The sequence below is a fragment of the Dermacentor silvarum genome, chromosome 2 (genome assembly GCF_013339745.2).
Source record: "Dermacentor silvarum isolate Dsil-2018 chromosome 2, BIME_Dsil_1.4, whole genome shotgun sequence".
Lineage (NCBI taxonomy): Eukaryota > Metazoa > Arthropoda > Arachnida > Ixodida > Ixodidae > Dermacentor > Dermacentor silvarum.
The window spans coordinates 51934856-51945685 of NC_051155.1; positions in this window are offsets into that span (position 1 = coordinate 51934856).

Here is a 10830-nt window from a genome sequence, read left to right on the forward strand (position 1 = left end):
ACGCTCGGCTTAAACAGCTTCGCTGTTAAAAAACCGCGAGAGCTACGCACTCTTATATGACGTGTGCACACTAATTATGCATGTGAGACCAAACTACAGAGAAATATTATTTTTCGATTCTATGGCTTTTTACCATCAGCCATCCGCAATTGGTCAAAAGTTTTCGGGCTGCGCCCACTTCGCCGATCTGTCACCTGACGTCCAAAATCCATGAAAAATCACTGCGTCAAAGTGGCGTGTACGCATTAAAGATGCATTATTACGCCGATCAAAACTTAATTTTCTTTTTAATAGCCGGACACTGCCCCGTTACGACATGAATAGAAGGTGGGTACCCGCCGATCACTCTGGCGCTGGCTAGTCGGAGCTTCCGTGGAGAATAGATTTATTTGCCTATATTAAAAATTTTGCGTGACATTATATGGTTGTCGAGCCCTTGCGGCACGTAAACGACATCGCTATGTCAAATTTTCTTGACTGAAGATTAGTTTTAGCTGCATTGTTACGTTTACGTTGCACGCCGGCGTGATTTTCTAGTAGACACCGAAAGCTACGTAAGAAGAAGCAGGGCAAACACAGACGCCGGCAACACCCTCTTCATCAGGTTATCTACTTTCACTGTACTAGCCCGGCCGCCACTTTTGCGTGCTCTTCGCCCTTGGTCAGCCAATCAGGTAAGAAATATATGTCAAGTTAGGCAATGCTATTCCTTTTGAAAGCAAACAACAGTGACCTCTTATAAAATAGGAGAGCGTTTCATTAGCCTTCTCAAACAACGCTGCGAGTCACCGCCCGATGCTTGCGTTGGCGGTTGCGTAAATTTGACATCAGGAGATTGGAAGGAAAACAGATTGGAATAGTTTTACGTTATAGGTTCCCAGCCATCGGCCCGCCTAGAATTTGTACCCAGCGCAGATCGGTTTGTAGATCGGGGCCGCGCGGCCACGATCAGCCGCGTCATACGTAGCCGCCACGGGAGTAAAACGTTCCCCACTTTCCCTGCGGCCTTGTGCGCGATGGAAGACGGAGTGCTTTCTCCCCGCCTTTCTCCCTTGGGCACGCGAGACTGAGCCACCATTCTCAGCTCACCCTCTCACGCTTTCACTTTCACGCACACCATACGGCGCGCGGCCACGATGTTATCGCACTTGGACATTATACGAAACATCACGTCGACGACGACGGCGGAAATGTGCCTGGAGTGTCCATATATTTGCAATCGCAATAAAATTATGTGGATCCGACTCAGTGTGAGAATAAATGTAAGCGAAGCTTTCTCTGCTGTTTGCTTTGACGGACGATAGTACGCGGTGATGTTAACAGTGAATGTTTGATTTCTTCAGCATTTAGTGCAATGCGAGAGTGGTAAGTAGATGTTAAACGTTACCCTGCTTGCACCTGTTTGTCTGTGTAATACACACAATACACAGCGAGACGTGCTTGCTTGAGGCATTGTTGTGCGCCATTTTTCATAACCTTCGAGATTGAGCCACCAGGCTTCTCAGATAAATCTGGCACGCTTTCACTCGCACCGGCAACATACGGCATCCGGCCGCGATGTTATCGCACTCGCACTTCACACGGCACATCACGGTGACAGCGAAGGCGACGCGGATGATGTCGGCGTAAATGCGCCTGGAGCATGTCATATAATTGCTTTCACAATATAAAAAAGTTGTGTACGGGAAATACCACTGCCATAAACTAGAATCTTGTTTCCCCACAGTATGACTGAGTTTGTGGAGAAACAAACCCATGGTATGTTTTCTTCGTATTTTCAAGCGATTTGGTGCGACAGCATTTAAAAGCCAGGAATCAAGTTAGTCATGTCCGAACGACTGTCAGACCAGTATTTCGTTGTGCTACGAGGACATTGTAAGAGTCACCTTACGAGAGGAAATATTCCGGACAAGGCGGGGGTCCGAGAAGTATTGTCAAGTGATTACCTATTTGCGCAGCTGAGCAATCGTGTGGCTCACAGAAGGCCCTACAACAATTGACCCGGTGTAGTTCAGCGGTTGCGGCTCCACTTTCTCAAACCTTCACAACCTTACCTTCGAGTATAACGTGCGAGATTTGCGTACACTTAACAGGCATGCATAATTTTTGTTATACTTCCGAACTGAAAAACGAAATCACGCAGAAACTCCTCTGGGAGTTGCCTAAGTATGCACAAGCATTGTGCCGCTTGTTAATCGCCACGCAGCCCGGTGTCATTATCAATGTTATGAAATTTGATTCGACCAGCATAAACCCTTATTAACCCTCATCGATCGTTATCAACCTTATCGAACACGATCCGACCCTCACCAACTATTATCGCTCCTTATCAACCTGGATGTCCAGCTAAGCTGTTGCAAAACTACCACTGCTGAGGGGGGCATGCAATGTTTTATTCATGGTTCGGATGCTTGTTTTGAACTTGTTCTTTATTGAAACATGGGCTGTTCTGTGTATTGTATGGGTGACCTCAATGAATGTATGCGCTGTTCGCTTCACTTCGCTGAGCGCTTCGAACCTCTGCCTTACGTGGTTATGAGCCATTGCATTCGTCTTACGTGACGGACGGACAAATTTCTTATTTGGTAGGCATAGAAATGCATATGCATTTACAATTAAAATGGCATCGTTTATTAAACGAGACGAAGCTGGTGATTCTCTCTTTTCCTCTTTATTTCGTTCCGTCACGTGTTCTATAGATCATAAGTTTTCCCTTTCAATTTTTCTTACACTGATAATATTCAAGCCTTCGCATTATCGGCACATTGCACTACCAAGTAAACACAAGTAACAAGTGCTCTATTTGGCGATGTAGTTTTGTGTCAAAAATTTGCCTAATAGTAAATCTTTCTAAATGCCTTATCTTTCTAAATACCAAATGAAACACTTTACCATGCGCCAAAACTTGAGAAAAAGGGGAACACACGCAGCCGTTCTTAGTGCTTCGATGGCACTCCATAAAGCCATTTGGCCCGCTCCTTCTTGCAGAATCTGACACCACCATCTTTCCTTATACGGGAGAGCGCAAATATGCATCACAGCTGCACATTCGTGTTCATTTTTAGCATGGTCCACAAGGTCTTTCCCATCAATTCAACGGCGGACGAATCTTTTGCCCCTGTAGAGATGCTTTGCCGCACAGTAACCAAACAAAAGCACCCCAGGAAAAAAATTCAGCCAGCGGAATAAAACCAAACTGGACCTACATATTTAGAGAGACCTACAGTATGTGCCACTAGAGTGCAATTAGCTGAATAGTTTTTACTGTGCTGCAAATAGCATTTTAAAAACTACCCCATGCATTTTAAATGGGTCTACAAAAGTGCCCCAGGAAAAACATACAGCCCGCGGAATTAAACTGCACTCGACATATAGCGAAAACAAATCGACAAATCACGAAAAACGAGCCATTGCTCAGCAGTCGATCTTTAAAAAATGCTGCCCATAGAGTTACGCCGACCGCATCGCCCCAGGGTTGGCTTCACCGCAGTAGTCCATGTCCCAGATTGCTGGACTTGAAAGGGCCGCAAGCTTTTCAAGCATGATATATCCTCCGTCTTTAAATAAATAGGCTGGTATTCTATCTTTTCCAGCAGCTTTTCCTCTGGCCATGTCTTGCAAGGCCCTTCTAACTTCATCGCTAGTTATGGAAGGAGCCTCTGTAGGCTGTTCACCGCTACTTCGAAAGAAATAAATTGGCTGCTCTGGGCACTGTACAGGTCAATATAGAATTCTTCTGCTGCTTTTATTATGTCATGAAAATTGCTCATGATATTACCCTGCTTATCTTTTCGTGCATAGACCTTGCCTTGTTCTATGCCAAGTTTTCTTCTCACTGATTTCATGCTGCATCCATATTTTACGGCTTCCTCAATTTTTTTCATGTTATAATTTTGCACATCCCTTACTTTCTTCTTGTTGAGCAGTTTTGACAGTTCAGCGAATTCTACCTGGTCTCTCGAGTTTGACACTTTCATGTCTTTCCTACAGAGGTCTTTTGTTACATGGGAGAGATTACCTACTGGTTGCCTTGGTGCCTTACTTCTCACTTCAATTGCTGCTTCTGAGATAAGCCTAGTTACGTTTTCATTCATTACCTTTATGTTGACTTCATCTTCCTGTTCTAAAGCTGCATATGTGTTGGCGAGCGCCAGCTTGAATTCGTCTGCTGTTACTCTTACTAGGTCTAGGTTGGCCTGTTTCTTCTTCACTAATTTTATTCTTTCTCTCTCGAAATTGAAAGAAATCCTAGACCTGACTAACCTATGGTCACTGCACTTTACCCTACGTAACACTTATACATTCTGCACTATGCTGGGTTCGGTGGAGAGTATGAAATCTATTTCATTTCTTGTTTCTCCATCAGGGCTTTTCCAGGTCCATTTCCTGTTGCTGCGCTTTCTGAAGAAGGTGTTCATTATTCGGAGCATATTCCTTTCCGCGAATTCTACCAACATCTCTCCTCTAGTGTTTCTAGAATCGATGCCGTAGTTGCCAATTGCCTGCTTACCAGCCTGCTTTTTCCACACTTTTGCATTGAAGTCTCCCATGAATACAGTATACTGAGTTAACTTGGCATGTAGCTAGAATGGGTTCAGACATGTGTGCTAAGTGGAGGAAATAGTAAAGGATGATAGTCATGAGCGTGACTCAGTAAACAAGATAATGACTCAGCACAAATTATTAACAATGAAAAACCACTTGAATGGGTTCGGACGTGGGCACTAAGTAAAGGAAACACAAACGTATGGTGGTAAAAGTCATAGTCTTGAGCATGACTCAACAAACATGACAATGACTCACCGAAGCAAGATTAACACTCGAAAACCAATGGAAGGGTTCGGATGTGGTACTAACTGAAGGAAAAGGCTAAAGGTTGATGGTCGGAGTGATAGTCATGAGCACTACTAAGGCTTTCGCCTTAAGGTCTCTTAGGTGTAGCTAAACGACTCCTGAGGACTGATAACATGAATTTCGTGAGATGCGTGTGATGTAGGTGATGAAAGAGCCGCCTACGTCTTGGTACTGCCACGTGTACTTGTTTATCTTTTACCGGTGACCGCTCTTCACCGGCTCACAAACGTTAAACGTTATCGCTCGGCGCAGGACGCGCCTGTATCGGAAGTTTCTAGAACGTTATCGATGCTTCTTTCCGTTGCCTGTCTGCACTGACGCTTATGTTATCTGATTGTATGACCGACGCGAATTGTCTAGAACTTTCTGGAAGACACGCGGGCGTCAGGGATTAATCTGGAACCTTCGATGACTCAGGTATAAAAGCCGACGCGTTTCGCCGCTAATCAGATTTCGACGATCGCCGACTGTGTTCGCCGCTATCGTTGTGCTTCGAGTGTAGCTTTCTTTTGTGGGCACAGGTTCGCCCAATAAAGAATCAGTTTCGTCACACACAGTTTTACGACTGTTTTCTTCACCGTCACTACTACGTGACATCTGGTGGAGGTGCTATTGCGTTCATGCAGCGAACGCCCCCACAAAGCCGCGATCCAAGCCCGAAACCGGAGGACAACACCAGCGTCGCCAAGGACCAGCGAGCTAGCCGCAGGCAGCAAGGACTTCTGCCGGAGTACGGACTTCTTCCCGAGAAGACCACAGCGATCAAGGCCAAGTCAACGACCCCAATGGCAGCCCCAGCGTCCCCCATCCTGCTGCAACAACCTCGGGAGCCACCGACCTTCCGTGGATCATCGGCTGAAGACCCGGAAACCTGGCTCGAGACATACGAGAGGACCGCGACGTTCAACAAATGGAGCGACGACGACAAGCTACGTCATGTCTATTTTTCTTTGGATGACGCTGCTCGGACCTGGTTTGAGAACAGAGAGAGCACTCTAGTGACTTGGGACCTATTTCGTGAGAACTTCGTGAGGACCTTCACGAGTGTCGTACGAAAGGAAAGGGCCGAGGTTCTCTTGCAAACCAGAGTGCAATTGCCGAACGAGAACATCGCGATCTTCACGGAGGAGATGACTCGCCTCTTCCGCCACGCCGACCCCGACATGTCTGAAGAAAAGAAGGTTCGGTTCTTGATGCGGGGCGTCAAAGAGCATCTATTCACCGGATTGATGCGCAACCCGCCCAAGAGTGTGGCAGAATTTGTTTCGGAGGCCACAACGATCGAGAAGACGCTTGAAATGCGAGCCAGGCAATACAACCGCCGTGCACTGACAAACTACGCCGAAGCTCAAGCGCTAGGCGCCGACGACCTGCGCGAGACGATCAGAGCGGTTGTACGGGAAGAGCTGCAGAAATTATTCCCAAGGTCGCAGCCTCAGGTGACTTCGATCGCTGACATAGTTAAAGAAGAGATTCAGCGGTCACTGGAAGTGCCAGAAGTTCCGGCATCGCCTCAACCACAGCCGCAAGCGATGACCTACGCCGCCGTCGCCCGTCGTCAAGGCCCCCCTCCGCGCTCGCGCCAGGGCCCCGTAACGCCGCAGTTCCGTCGTCCACCGCCGCCGCCGCCAGCACGCCCGCCCGTCGCCCAGCGCAGCTACCAGAGGAAGACGGACATTTGGCGCGCCCCCGACCACCGCCCGCTCTGCTATCACTGCGGGGAAGCCGGCCATGTCTACCGCCGATGCCCATACCGCGAGATGGGCCTACGAGGGTTCGCCGTCAACGCGCCACGTCCACAGGTTGGCGAGCGACCACGCGACATCGCTGACTACCTCGCCGGAGCCCAGTGGCAGCCACGACGACCCTCACGCTCACCGTCACCAGGACGTTATCTGTCGCCGCAGCGCCGATCATACACTGGCCCAGCCCGGGGCCGGTCTGTGAGCCCCTATCCGGGAAACTAAAGGCAGCAACCGATGGAGGTGCGGTTGCTGTACGACGCAATACCGAAGATCCTCCGCCGCCGACGAAGAAGATTCGCGAATCACCACGACGAGGTATCAGCACACCGCCTGGCAAGAGCCCTAACGACAACACTTCGCCGCCGAAAGAAGACCTACCGACGCGACGTAGCAGCAGCGGAGCAAGCCGACGCAGCCGTGATCCGACGCCACGACTTAACCGCAACGCCAGACGACGGTCTACCGACTTAGACGTGCTAATCGATGGTCATCACGTCACTGCTCTCGTCGACACTGGAGCCGACTATTCCGTCTTCAGTGGCCCGTTCGCCGCCAAGTTGAAGAAAGTGAAGACTGCCTGGCAAGGACCCGATATCCGGACAGCGGGAGGCCACGTAATAACGCCGGCTGGAATCTGCACAGCACGAGTCACGGTTAACAACCGCACTTACCCCGCGAGCTTCGTAATCCTGCAGCAATGCTCCAGGGATGTCATCCTAGGCATGGACTTTCTAAGCCAACACGGTGCAGTCATCGACTTAAGGTCCAAGTCGATAACGCTTTCAACGCACAAAGCGATACCACCGGATACAAACATCGGTTACCATGCCTTAAATGTGCTTGAATAACAAGTCACTGTTCCGCCTCGCTCCAGCGTAATGATTTCCGTCGGTACCGAAGTGGCTGCAAACATGGAGGGCGCCGTCGAGGGCGATCATCACTTACTGCTCGACCGTGAAATTTGCGTCGCTAGAGGCATAGCTGAACTATGTGAAGGAAAAGCAAGAGTGATGCTTACGAACTTCAGCCACGAATATAAGCACATTAACAAAGGAACCACGGTCGCCCACATCGACGAAATAGTACAAGCCAGCAGTGCTTTCGCATTCACGGATTCTGGTGCGCCTTCGGCGGTGGCTGTGGTGCCTGAACCGACTTTCGACGTCAATCAGAACCTTCCCAATCATAAGAAAGAACAGCTAAAAGCTCTGCTCCTGCAGTACAAGGACTGCTTCTCGTCGTCGTCAAAAGTTCGACAAACCCCTGTCGCCAAGCACCGCATCATAACCGACGAATATGTCCGCCCACTTCGTCAGAGCCCGTACCGAGTTTCGGCGCGCGAACGCGAGGCCATAAAGCAACAAGTCGACGAAATGCTACGCGACGACATCATCCAGCCGTCAAAGAGTCCGTGGGCGTCCCCCGTGGTGTTAGTGAAGAAGAAGGATGGAACCCTACGTTTCTGCGTCGATTATCGTCGCCTCAACAAGATCACGAAGAAGGACGTATACCCCCTCCCACGGATTGACGACGCCTGGGATCGACTCTACAACGCAAAGTATTTTTCGTCGATGGACCTCAAAACCGGCTACTGGCAAATCGAAGTCGACGAGAGAGACCGGGAGAAGACTGCCTTTATGACACCAGACGGACTGTTCGAGTTCAAGGTCATGCCGTTTGGTCTTTGCTCGGCACCTGCGACTTTCCAACGCGTCATGGATACAGTACTGGCAGGCTTGAAGTGGCAGACTTGCCTCGTGTATTTGGACGACGTCGTTGTGTTTTCCTCAAGCTTCGAAGAACACCTGCGGCGCCTTGAAACAGTTCTTCAAGCAATCAAAACCTCCGGACTCACGTTAAAGCCAGAAAAGTGCCGCTTCGCATATGAGGAGCTCTTGTTTTTGGGCCACGTCATCAACAAGTCTGGAGTGCGCCCCGACCCTCAGAAAACTGCGGCCATCTCTAACTTTCCTCCGCCCGATGACAAGAAGGCAGTGCGTAGATTTCTTGGACTGTGCGCCTATTACAGGCGCTTCGTCAAGAATTTTTCACGGATCGCCGAGCCACTGACGTACCTCACGAAGGCCGACGTCGAGTTCAAGTGGGAGACGCCGCAAATCGAAGCATTTGAAGAACTGAAGCGACGCCTGCAATCGCCGCCCATTCTTGCGCATTTCGACGAAAACGCCGACACCGAAGTCCACACCGACGCAAGCAGCGTAGGACTCGGCGCCGTGCTTGTGCAGAGGACTGACGGACTAGAAAGGGTTGTAAGTTACGCTAGCCGGTCGCTATCGAAGGCGGAATCAAATTATTCCACAACAGAAAAGGAGTGCCTCGCCATCATCTGGGCTACATCAAAGTTTCGCCCCTACCTCTATGGCAGGCCCTTCAAAGTCGTCAGCGACCACCACGCCTTGTGTTGGCTAGCTAACTTGAAGGATCCTTCAGGTCGCCTCGCACGATGGAGTCTGAGACTTCAAGCATTCGACATCACCGTCGTTTACAAGTCCGGCCGAAAGCACTCTGACGCCGACTGCTTGTCTCGCGCCCCCGTCGAACCGCCGCCACAGGACGACCAGGATGACGACACTTTCTTGGGACCCATCAGTGCCGACGATTTCGCCGAACAACAGCGAGCCGACCCGGACCTAAGGAGCCTTGTAGACTACCTGGAAGGCAAGACCATCACTGTGCCGAAGGTGTTCAGGCGAGGATTGGCGTCGTTTTTCTTGCAAAACGACATTCTCCTAAAGAAGAACTTTTCGCCTCTCCGAGCCAACTACCTCCTCGTGGTACCCTCAGCATTGCGTCCAGAGGTTCTGCAAGCTCTCCATGACGACCCAACGGCTGGACACCTCGGTTTTTCCCGCACGCTCTCGAGGATACAAGAAAAATACTACTGGCCTCACCTCTCTGCCGACGTCGCCCATTACGTAAGGACATGCCGAGACTGTCAACGACGCAAAACACCGCCGACAAGGCCAGCCGGACTTCTACAGCCAATCGAACCACCTCGCCGACCGTTCCAGCAGATCGGGATGGACTTACTGGGGCCTTTTCCGACGTCGACGTCCGGAAATAAATGGATCGTCGTAGCTACTGACTACCTCACCCGCTACGCCGAAACAAAAGTCTTGCCCAAAGGCAGTGCCGCCGAGGTAGCCCGATTCTTCGTTGAGAACATTCTCCTGCGTCACGGTGCTCCAGAAGTCCTCATCACCGACAGAGGCACGGCCTTTACGGCAGAACTAACTCAAGCCATCCTGCGATACAGCCAGACAAGCCATCGCCGGACCACCGCCTACCACCCGCAGACGAATGGCCTCACCGAGCGGCTAAATAAGACCATCGCCGACATGCTGGCAATGTACGTCGACGTCGAACACAAGACTTGGGATGCCATCCTTCCGTACGTGACCTTCGCATAGAACACGGCCGTGCAAGAAACGACGCACATGGCGCCGTTCAACCTGGTCTACGGAAGGAGCCCAGCAACGACGCTTGACGCCATGCTACCGGACGTCACCGACGAAGAAAATCTCGACGTTGCCACCTATTTGCAGCGTGCCGAAGAAGGTCGACAACTCGCCCGGCTGCGCATCAAGAACCAGCAGAGAACCGACAGCCGACACTACAATCTTCGACGACGCTACGTCGAGTACCAGCCCGGCGACCGTGTTTGGGTCTGGACTCCGATACGCCGGCGAGGACTTAGCGAGAAACTATTACGACGCTATTTCGGACCCTACAAGATTATCCGACGGATTGGCGCACTGGACTACGAGGTCGTGCCAGACGGCATTTCGCAATCACAGCGGCGCCGCGCACGACCCGAAGTCATCCACGTGGTGCGTCTTAAGCCTTTCTACGCCCGCTAACGAACTTAGGTACTTCGTTGCTTTGTTATTTTTTTGTCTTTATTACACGTGGTTTATGTTTTCGGACTCGTGTTTGTTAGTAGCATCGGGACGATGTTTTTTTAAGGGGAGGGTAATGCCACGTGTACTTGTTTATCTTTTACCGGTGACCGCTCTTCACCGGCTCACAAACGTTAAACGTTATCGCTCGGCGCAGGACGCGCCTGTATCGGAAGTTTCTAGAACGTTATCGATGCTTCTTTCCGTTGCCTGTCTGCACTGACGCTTATGTTATCTGATTGTATGACCGACGCGAATTGTCTAGAACTTTCTGGAAGACACGCGGGCGTCAGGGATTAATCTGGAACCTT